The sequence below is a fragment of the Marmota flaviventris genome, chromosome 16, assembly GCF_047511675.1.
Source record: "Marmota flaviventris isolate mMarFla1 chromosome 16, mMarFla1.hap1, whole genome shotgun sequence".
Lineage (NCBI taxonomy): Eukaryota > Metazoa > Chordata > Mammalia > Rodentia > Sciuridae > Marmota > Marmota flaviventris.
Genome location: NC_092513.1, coordinates 63,329,794 through 63,340,625, shown reverse-complemented (window position 1 = coordinate 63,340,625; position 10,832 = coordinate 63,329,794). Strand labels below are relative to the sequence as shown.

The 10,832-nt window shown below is 39.6% G+C and overlaps 1 pseudogene; it reads left to right on the top strand.

Moving 5' to 3' along the window:
* Positions 1-230: 230 nt before the first annotated feature.
* Positions 231-1,664, top strand: LOC114106274 (transcription factor AP-2 gamma pseudogene; annotated as a pseudogene).
* Positions 1,665-10,832: the final 9,168 nt, after the last annotated feature.

The following is a 10,832-nucleotide window of genomic DNA, read 5'->3' as shown; positions in this document are numbered from 1 at the left end:
TAAATTTTCTTGTGTTTACTGATAGGACTTTTGGTACAATGATAAAAGAAGCAGTCGTCTTCCTGATTTTAAAGAAAATCCTTCTAATATGTCCCCATTGAGTCATGTGCTAATACCAATTTTCAGCTGCTATCAAGAGACAACCATGAACTTTTCATGAATTTTACAAGTCAGTGTCAAAATACAGCCATTATTTAAAATTAAATTATGACTCCAACATTTGTAGGCTGATGAGCGAGCAGGGTCTGCACGGTGTTTGCCGCAAGCGGACTTACCCCTGGAGCGCAAGCTCCGACTTATCTGGCTGGGGACCTGAGGTCCTGAGTTGGTGCTTCAGAGCGCCCCGTGGGAACCAAGCGCCCAGACCTTCCCTGCAGGGCTTGTAGCCACGGGAATCCACGCATCCCCCACCTAACCTCCGCTGGGCAGCATCTTTAAAGTTCCGCACTGCTGCTGTCCCACACTGGAGTCCCTTAATACTAGCCGCCACCCTACTTTCCACCCCCCTACCAGCATCTGGTTTACACTCAGTCGGTGGATCCCTATTTGCATGTGAGCTAAGCCTATGCTGCGGCCATCAATCCCCTGCACCAGCCTGTGGCTGCCAGCAATCAGTAGCAGTCCTGGCCTGGCCGCCAGAGCCAGGAGGGGGCCAGCCTGCGTTTGCACCTAGGGTGCCTGGCGGGCCTGCTCCCCCATCTCTCCGGGCTGGAGGGAGGCGCCGTGGGCTATAGCCGCTTAGACCTGCTGTTCCCCAGTGCGCACGCCCTGGATGCCACCGGCCTGGCAGAGAACCTGAGGCTCCAGGACATGGCTCACCAGATGGAAAAGGTGCAGAACGTCAACTCACACCAGCTTGGGCCTGATCAGACTGTAATCCGCAAAGGTCCCATTTTTCCATGATTAAGAACCCCCTAGGTCTCCCCTGTCAGAAGGAGCTGGTGGGAGCCATGCAGAATCCCATGAAGTCTTCTGCTTGGTTCTGGGAAGACTGTCTCTCCTCAGCTCCACATCCAAATATAAAGTGACTGTGGCTGAAGTGCAGAGGCGATTGTCACCGCCTGAATGCTTAAATGCCTCTTGCTGGGAGGTGTTTTCAGAAAAGCCAAGTCCAAAAATGGAGGCCAATCGTTGTGGAGAAAAGTTGGACAAGACTGGGCTGAATCTTCTGGCTGGGAGACTTGGAAAGCTGCTCTTGAGACAATCCTGACATCCTTGGAGGAAGGAAAAGCTGTTCACTTGGCTTGGGACTTTGTCTATGTCTGTGAAGTAGAGTTTCCTAGTAAGCCAGTGGCCGAATATTTAACCAGGCCTCACCCAGGAGGGTAAACCGAGATTGCAAGGAAGAAGAATAAATACACTGGGGGCAGCTCAGCAAGTGTGGAAAGAATTAATGGACCTCCTCAATCAGGACGGAACACCCAACTGCAGCAACAGGCCCTCCCTGATCTTGGAAAGGTACCTACAGAACCGCCTGTCTCTTTTCAGCCTGATTATCCACCCATGGGTTTGGCAGCCAGGCCATCTGCACTGCTGAGTCTGTGGTGCAGAAGTAGGTCAAAAAAGCCCTGATTGTCATAGACAAATCCTATATGAACCCCGGAGACCAGAGTCCCGCAGATTCTAATAAGACCCTGGAGAAAATGGAGAAGCACAAGAAGTAAAATGGGGGTGAGCAGAGGGCAGGAAGGGAAAAGACTGAGGAATCCGTCTCCACTGGGACAGACTGGGACATGCTCTTGCTAGGGGAGGAGCTTCCAACCTCCCCTACCCACCTATCCAAAGGCCTCTGTCACTTCAGGCTTGCAGGATCTTGACCTGCCCTCATGGATCCCTGTGGCTTCTCTAGCACTGCAGTATCTGTCCTTGAACACAGGATCCAAGGTGACAAGTACTGGTTTTTGTTTTGTTTTTACTTGCTCAGTGTTATTTTTTGGAACCCCATCCCTCCTTCCTCTGACTTCCGGAGCTGACAAGAAGCCATGCTGTTGAAACTTCAGATTGATGATATTCAGGTTAACGATAATTTATTTCCTTCGGTGTTAAGATATGGCTGGTTTTTATGTTCACTAAATTTTTTTTTCAAAAATTAGTCTTTGTCTACCTACTTTAGCGATGGTTCCCTCCAGGAGGAGGCAAAGGTACCACGTGCTCTGCAGCCAGGGAGCAGGTGCTGCGTGGGTGCAAACCCCATGCTCAGAGGGGCCTTCTGGTTGTAGGAAACTTGTAGAAACAATGTCTGCTGACGTTTCATTTTTCTTCTCTCTCTCTCTCTCTCTCTCTTTTAACTTTGAAAGTTAACTCTTTAAGTGGGTGACTCCTTGGAAAGACAGGTTCCTGTAAGGAACTGAAGTTTTATTTGCATATTTATTTCAGATCTTGATTTTTCGAGTAAACTTGAAAAGGGTGACACTAAGCTCTCCTGCTGCCTGTCACCCCCAAGCCCCTGTGGAGGCTCTGTATTTTGAGAAACAGTGTGTTGAGTGTACAGAATATATTTATGCATAATTTAATGGGATCTGTAAATACTGATGTACTTCTTAAAAGTTTTTGAGAAATATGATTTGATTTTAATGTTAAGTTTTAATGGTGGTGGGGTAATTTATAACATGTCTTTAGATTTTATTCATCTGTACACAGGGTATGAAGAATTAAGAGGATACAGGGCTTTGTTCTTGGTTTCGAAGATTCTATTTAATCGGAGCTCTCTGTTCAGAAAGCAATAACTTGGTATCTCATTCCTGTGAGGCTCATTCACTGTAAGGTAAATGTGCATTAGAGTTTGTGTGGGTGAAATGGAGGTTTAGAATTGAACTCTTTGCCTGTAAATGTTCCCCAATGTGCATGGTACTTGTATAATAAAAGTATTCTGGATAGAATCTGTGGAAAAATAAAAAAGTAAAATTAAATTAGGTAAATGAAACTAAGCCAATCATATTGAAAATATAGGTATCAATTAACAAAACTCACCTCTTTTGCTTCTTTTGTGGTGTCTTGCTATGACCCCTGCTCTTCAGGCTGTTTATGTGTCTTCTATGTGTGTGCGAGATGGAAGTGCTCCGTGATATGTGATTGCGTGCCTTCCAGTCACGTCACACTGAGGGCTTTGACTTGGCCATGAGGGGAATAGTTACAATAGGATAATGACAAAGACTGGAAACTAGGGCTTTTATTTTCCTTATTAGCCTGTTGTTAGGCATAGACTAATATGCTTATGACCAAGATGGTGCAAATTCTAACCTCTTAACTAAAAAAGAAAGGAGAGAAGGAAGGAAGAGGAGAAAGGAGAGATTCTCCCAGTGTGCTTACCTGAACGTGTTGCTTTTCTCTGCAGACATTTGTGATGCTCTGCTGGCCTCTGCCTTGCCCCAGGTGTCCTTCAGCAGCTCCTCAGAGCTGTCCAGTAGCCATGGCCTTGGCTTTGCAAGTCCTGATCAGAGAGATGTTGAGTCAGCTGTTGTTAAGAGCCACAAGTCAGAATGACGCCTGGCATATTGCCAGAGGGAATGGTTGAAAGGTGACGCCAGCGAACCATTGAGATGATGATTTGAGTTAAGCTGTATATAATTGCTGTGATGCTGGATTGATGGAGCTGTATAGGGACCCTGCGGGAATCTGCCTGGGCACCCGCTACTTTCTCGTGGGGATTCAGGGAGATTGGGCGCGCAGAGCTGGTAGAAGGGGTGTGTTCCCGAGTAGTGTGTGGGCAGTGCCAGTGAGAGTTGGGGAATAAAGAATTGCTGTTTGAACCTACAAGGCTTTGTGGTGGCTGGGTTATTTGTGCCCAGCCAGACTGTGGCAAGCTGTTGCTTCTGCTCCTTCCTCAGAGAGAGCTTGCATCTTTATTTCCATTCCTATAGCTCAAAAATTAATTATTTGCATTTTATGAAATTGAAGAAATTGGACTTTTCATGTTATCTTTATTTTTATTATAAATTTATTTTTATTTTCTTTGTATAAATTTCTTCCTTATTGGTTGCCAGTAAATACTCATAAAGGAAATTAAGTCAGAATGGAATTATTGGGAGCTATTCGTTATTTCCAGTTATACCAAATCTTTTTAGTTTGACAATAGACTATGAAAAGGTTATTATTCCAGTGAGCTGATCATGAAAAACTGAAATATATAAATAAGTAAATGAGCCAATGTCAGAGCCACTGGGGTTAGTCAGCAGACCGCCACATAGTATCTCTGTGATGGAAAGAGTCCAGGGCTGCCTGATGGGCAGTGAGCACCATCTTGGGACATCATATGAGAGGAGGCCGGAGAAGGCTGTGCTGATAGTGGGATTCCCTTCCCAGGTAGTGTGAAGGAAGCTGTGGACTTGTTTTTTGGAGATGTATTATTCCATCACAGGACTCCAGTGTCATTGAGTATATTACTTTTTCTGTTGCACAAATAGTATTTTAGAGGATTAAATCAGTTAATACAATTAAAAATAAAACTCTCTATAAAATTCTAAAGAGGTAGACTGATTTTTCTGTGAAAGTTGAGCTAATTCATTCAGGAAGTAAAGTTTAAAATGAGCTCTGCCCCTTCTAAGTACATCCTTATAAATATTGGAGATGTAGCCTTGGAGTTGAGTATTTGCTCCCTTTATGTATATTCCAAAGATCTGGGTTTAAGTATAGCTTGAGTTTCTTTATCCCTTTAAAATCAAGCATGTTACTTAGTTATCAGATACATTGATAGGAAAGAGTCAATACAAGAGGAAAACCCAGAAAGTGATATTTAAATATAAAGTATTTAAATTGCCCATTATTGTCCACTCTCAATTTTTTTTAAATGTGCAGGAGCATTCTGTGGCCTGAGAGTTAGACTTCAAATCTCATTCAAATATTTCCAGCATGACAGTAAAAATATATTGTCATTGGAACCAGAGTTCATCTATTATTTAGATTATCAAATTAACATTTTTTTGTCTAGTGATTAACCTAATATCATGTTAACATCTAAACTTTTCAGTGGTTGCAAAGATTATAATAACTAAGTAAACACTTAATTATTTTATTTTATTTTAAAAAAATTTTTAAATTTATTTTTTTAAAAAATAAATGATAGCGGAATGCATTACAATTTTTATTGCACATATACAGCACAATTTTTCAAATCTCAGGTTGTATATAAAGTATGTTCACATCAATTTGTGTCTTCATACATGTACTTTGGATAATGATGTCCATCACATTCCACAATCCTTGCTAACCCCCTGTTCCCTCTCTTCTCCTCCTACCCGTACCCTGTCCTATCTAAAGTTTGTCTATTCCTCCCATGCTCCCCCTCCCTACCCCACTGTGAATCAGCCTCCTTATATCAGAGAAAACACTCAGCATTTGTTTTTTGGGGATTGGCTAACTTCGCTTAGCATTATCTTCTCCAACACCATCCATTTACCTGCTAATGCTATGATTTTATTCTCTTATTGCTGAGTAATAGTCCATTGTGTATATATGCCACATTTTTTTTTTGTCCATTCATTTACTGAAGGGTCAATTCAACTATTTTAAAGAAGCCCAGTGGGCTTGCGTGTTGTGTTTTTGATCTGCAAAGACACAAACCTGTTATGATTCACGCTTCCCTGTAGCAGGTACTTTGGAGGTTATAAACATATAGAGGAAAAATTCTCCTAGTTTCAAATCAACGTATTTCCATTATATTTAATTTAAAAAGTTAACAGCTCAGAATATGATAAGCAGTCATTATGAAATGATGGTACTAAATTTACCACATATATTCAGATTACTTTCACTGCATATTTAAGTTATTTTTCCTAAGAGAGTAGCATTCAACTAATGAAGTTTAGTGTTTATGATTGCAACTCTGATTGCATGTAATGTGTGTTTCAATAAATATTCCTTGATATTGCTACCAAACTTCATGCTCATTCCTGAAGTATGATTTACAAAGCTCAATGTATCAATACCTTTTATGAAGGATTATTTATGTTTTCTGTTTTATGTGTATGATTTTCCTTTTATACTCATGCATTTTATTTATTTCTGTATTTTTGTTGTTTTCTATTGATTTATGAAAAGTAATAAAATATTTCTTAGCAACACTTTTGTGACAAAAAAAGGAAACGGGTCTTATGAACTGTACTGGGAAGAATGAGTAGAGAAGTCTGGGCAGGTTCAGGTGTTTCCAGTGACCAAAGACAGAGAGGCAGTTCCCAAGGGGCTGAGTACGATGGCAAGTGATCTTGTGGCTACATTTGAGTCAGTGATTTTTTTGAGTTTCCCACTGGAAGAGAAAAAATATTGTAGTGATAGTAATGGATTTGTATTATCATTTAACATAGAATTAAATGCTCTTAGACTTCATTTTTTTTTATTTATACATGACAGTAGAATATATTTTGACATATTATAAACATGGAGTACAGCTTCCCATTCTTTTGGTTGTACATGATGTGGAATTACATTGGTCGTGTATTCATCTTTGAACATAGGAAAGTGATGTCAGATTCATTCTACTATCTTTCCTATTCCCATTCCCCCTCCCTTCCCTTCATTCCCCTTTATCTAATCCAAAGTACTTCTTTTCTCCCCCTACCCCATTGTGAGTTATCATCCACATATCAGAGAGAACGTTTGGCCTTCAGTTTTTTGGGACTGGCTTATTTCACTTAGCATGATAGTCTCCAGTTCCATCCATATACTGGCAAATGCCATAATTTCATTTCTCTTTATGGCTGAGTAATATTCCATTGTATATATATACTACGTTTTAAGAGTTTATTTTTAAAAGCTCTGCTTGTGGTGGTTCTTCTGGAATTCCCATTTAAAGCCTGAGGGTAGGTTCCAGGTATACATTTAACAGAGTGGCCTTGACATGATATGCCTTACCTTTTCATTTCAAGAAACATAAACTGTTTAAAAGTTAACATCTCAAAATGCCTCCACTAAATTTTTTTTAAATTGATAGATTTTTAAAATATCTTTATTTTGTTTATTTATTTTTATGTGGTGCTGAGGATTGAACCCAGTGCCTCACACATGTGAGGCAAGTGCTGTACTTCTGAGCCACAACCCCAGCCCCTAAATTGATAGATTTTAAGTAAAACTTATTCCCAATTAAGAAAATTCATGTCATTAGATACAGGTAAAATTTCTAACAAAATTGGATTTGACTGTTTATTTTGTTGCCATCAAAATTAAATTTTTATTTTCTGAAATTAAGAGTTAGTATGTCTCATATAAAAGCAGATTGTTGAATATGCATTCTAAATAAGAACATGCTATAAATATTAATTTTCACTTTTTCTTCTCAAAAACTTCCTTAAGAAACTTGTACTCCACATTTATCCAGATAAATGTTAAAAAATAAAAAAAATAAACAACAACACCCAAAAAACTATCTCCAAGTGAATTTTCACTCCACATTTTGCTCGTTCATGGAGTCTAGGGACCATAGATAAAGCTGACTCATAGCATCAGATGTTACTGCCTTCCAGCCTCATTGACAACCTTCTCATCCTGTCAGTCATGGGGGCTGTAGGTGCAGGCTTGGAGACCAGAGCCATGATCTTGGCAGAGGTGGTTGAAATTGAGTAGGAAATCATATCAGTTTTTTTTTTTTTCTTTTCTGCTTCCCCAAGTGCTTGCATAAATGCTCCTTTCCAGGAAAGGATTTCTCTGTTCATAACTCAGATGCTGAAATTGTGAGCTCTAAAGCTGAAAGTGGCCACCTACATGGGTGATCCCATTGGAGACAGTGGAAATTATAAACTGCTTTGATTGCAACTGTATCAAAAGTGGCAGTGAGCATGCAGTATCATTTTTTTTTTTTGCATAACAAAAGTAGATGGAGACAAATGGAACTGATTTGATTGTTCCTTTTTTTCTTGTAATTCTCAGCCTTACCAATGCCATTGAATATGTTTCCATAGAACATGGATTGCACTCATCTGCCTTCATTCCCCTTTATCTAATCCAAAGTACTTCTATTCTCCCCCTACCCCAATGTGAGTTAGCATGAGCTAACCTGTGATATGTATTCTGTAGAAACTGTACTTTGAATTTTGTATTTTAACATTTTTACCTCATCTGTTTGTGGAGCCAGGAAAATACTTGCCTAATACTTCCAATACTAGTCATTGCTGAACATTTTAGAAACTCTTGTTAACATTAAGATACTTATTTCTCACTTCCATATAGTTAGTAGTATGTACATTTATGTTATGGGCATCAGGAAGATAAATAAGAAAATAAAAATGATTAGATCAGGGAAAATATTTAAATTTGTCCTTAAGATACTAAATAGCTTCTTACAACATGAGGGTTGACTATTTGCATTCTGAAATTTCCCAAATAGCATATGATATAAAATTTATTGGCTTTTAATCCATAAAATGTTTTTTAAAAACTTGAAAAAGTAAATAATCATTTAAAATACCTTAAAGTATATCAACCCCTGATACAAATCAGAATATTCCTAAATATTCAATGTGAATCTTACCCTCACATTTTTTCCATTGAACCTAGGTTTGTTTTTTGTTTTGCTTTGTTTTGTTTTTGTATTTTCATCATTATGCACAGGCAGGTGCCTAATGGAATTGGCCTGTGTTCCATCAAGTAGGTCAATTCAAATCACAGCAAAGGGACTTGCAAACTAGATTTCTTTAAAAGTGAATGAAATACAGGGATGATTTTGCCTTTGCACATCAGATATTTAATTCTGTTTATTCTTTCTAAAAATTTTAGACCTATGAGGGCCAAGAGATATTCTGTTTTTAAGCTACCATTATTTTTTTCCTGATAATTTTTTTTTTTTAAATTTTAAACCCTGCAAGATGCACTATGGGTGTGAAGTGCTGTGGCCAGGCCAAAGGTAAAAATGTGTCCATGTGCTAGTGCACAGCACTGTCTTGGCAACTACATAGCTTTATTTCGTCAGCTTTTATGAACTGCAAAAAGGTAGCACCGGGAAGTACCTTGAAACAACAAGGTTTGGAGAGAATCTGCCCTGGAGTCATCATATGGAAGGTAAACACCTGCTCCGTTTTTTTCCTTCTCCTCTCTAGTTTCAGAGCCTTCATATTTTCCATAAAGCTGAAGTTACCAGATGAAACAAACAGAATAAACTGGCCAGAGAGGCAGTGTTAGGTGTGATTTTTGTCTCCAACTATGTCAAATTATAGAATTACCCTCAGAATCTGGGATCTGCTGGACTTAGTTGCCAGTTTGGGGTGGTTGAGCACTTTCCAGGAATGCTTAGATTTATTAGTGCTGTTCCTTCCTTGCAAGATGGTATTTGGATGCACAGGATAGTCTCCTGCCCTTGTGGAACTGTGTGATAGGAGGAGACATCCTGGTATACATCAGCTCCTCATGCTGGTCCTTGGCTCTTGCTGTGTGCTGAGGGAGTTTGCCTGGCCTTAACCCTGAAGACTAGTTACATCTTCTCTTGAAGCCTGTGGTGGACTTCCTAAGTGTTCCCAGGGAGCAGTCATCACCCTGTGCTGAATGTGTCCCATGTCACTTGGCTTCTTACTGATGGTGTGGCCTCCCTGAGGTCTGTGAGTCTCATTTATGGCCTGAGCAGCAAGTCAGGGCCTTGATTATGTTTACTTTGCCCCTGTCAAGTTGACCTTCTGTTTAGATTCTGTTAGACTCAGCTTACTTCTTTGCCTCCTTTTGATGGGAATTCTGAGTCACTATGAGGAAGTGAAAAAAAGTATTGATGGGTTTTGTCCTGGCAGGTTAGGCTCAGAACTGACCTATCAGCTCAGCTGCAACAACTAGTCACTTTGCCCTATGAAACCACAGAGGACATGGAAGATGAAGCTTTATGTGGCTAAGGAGTATAAAACCAGGAACTGCAGACTGTCTCTGACTTGGCATGGTCCAATATGTGATTTTTCAACTTTACCATGGTGTGATAGTGATAAGCATTCTGTAGAAACTGTACTTTGAATTTTGTATTTTAACATTCCTTTGGCCACATGATCTAATATTAAGGTGGAACAACCTATACTCTATAGCATATTGTGATATTTGATAGGTTAGGTGTATTTAATGCATTTTTCCATTTACAATATTTTAAAATGATGGGTTTATTAATTTGTAATGCCATGTTAAGTCAAAGAATATTAGTATTTGGCGAAGGGTGGTAATGGCTGGTGACTACTTTGCCCCTACAAGGTCATATCCCTAAATTCCACAGGGAAAGAGAGCAAAAGCCTGCCTGTTCTTTTCACATATTACTCTGACTTTTCTGATCCTCTGGGTCTTTGTTCCTGAGCAAGGATTGTGGATTACTAACCTACCACATATTAGGTAGTTCCTTTTCCTATGTAGCAGGAAGTTATCACATCCTACTTTCCTCTTTTCTGAATTGTTCTTACTCTCCCTGGTTTCTCTGGGACTCAAAAGTATAATGATCCCTGGCAAACAGCAATAACTAAAGGTGAGGGATGACAACTAGAGCAGCTTATTTCAAAATTATTTCTGGGTATATGATCTGTGTGGTCAATATATCATGGTGACCACAATTTTGCCATGAAAGTTTTCCAATTATCTGAGAGTAAGTAGTACCTAAGGCTCACTTGGTACCTTACCAAATGGTGTTGGGAGGCCTTCTTGGGACCAACCAAATTCTAACCTAGTTGGGTAGCAAATTCTATTTCTTTTCCCTTTCAGAATAACTATTCTTATTTTTTAGCTTCTTATATTATTCATGATACACTGCAGTACATTGAGAATATTAGTGTGTGCTCTTTACCAAGATGTCTTTGTTTACTTAACCTGTTTATGAATGAAATGCTTGTCCCTATGGAGGTGGATTTTGCCCAGGGCTTGCCATGCTTTCCATGGCTTCCCACCCATGCACA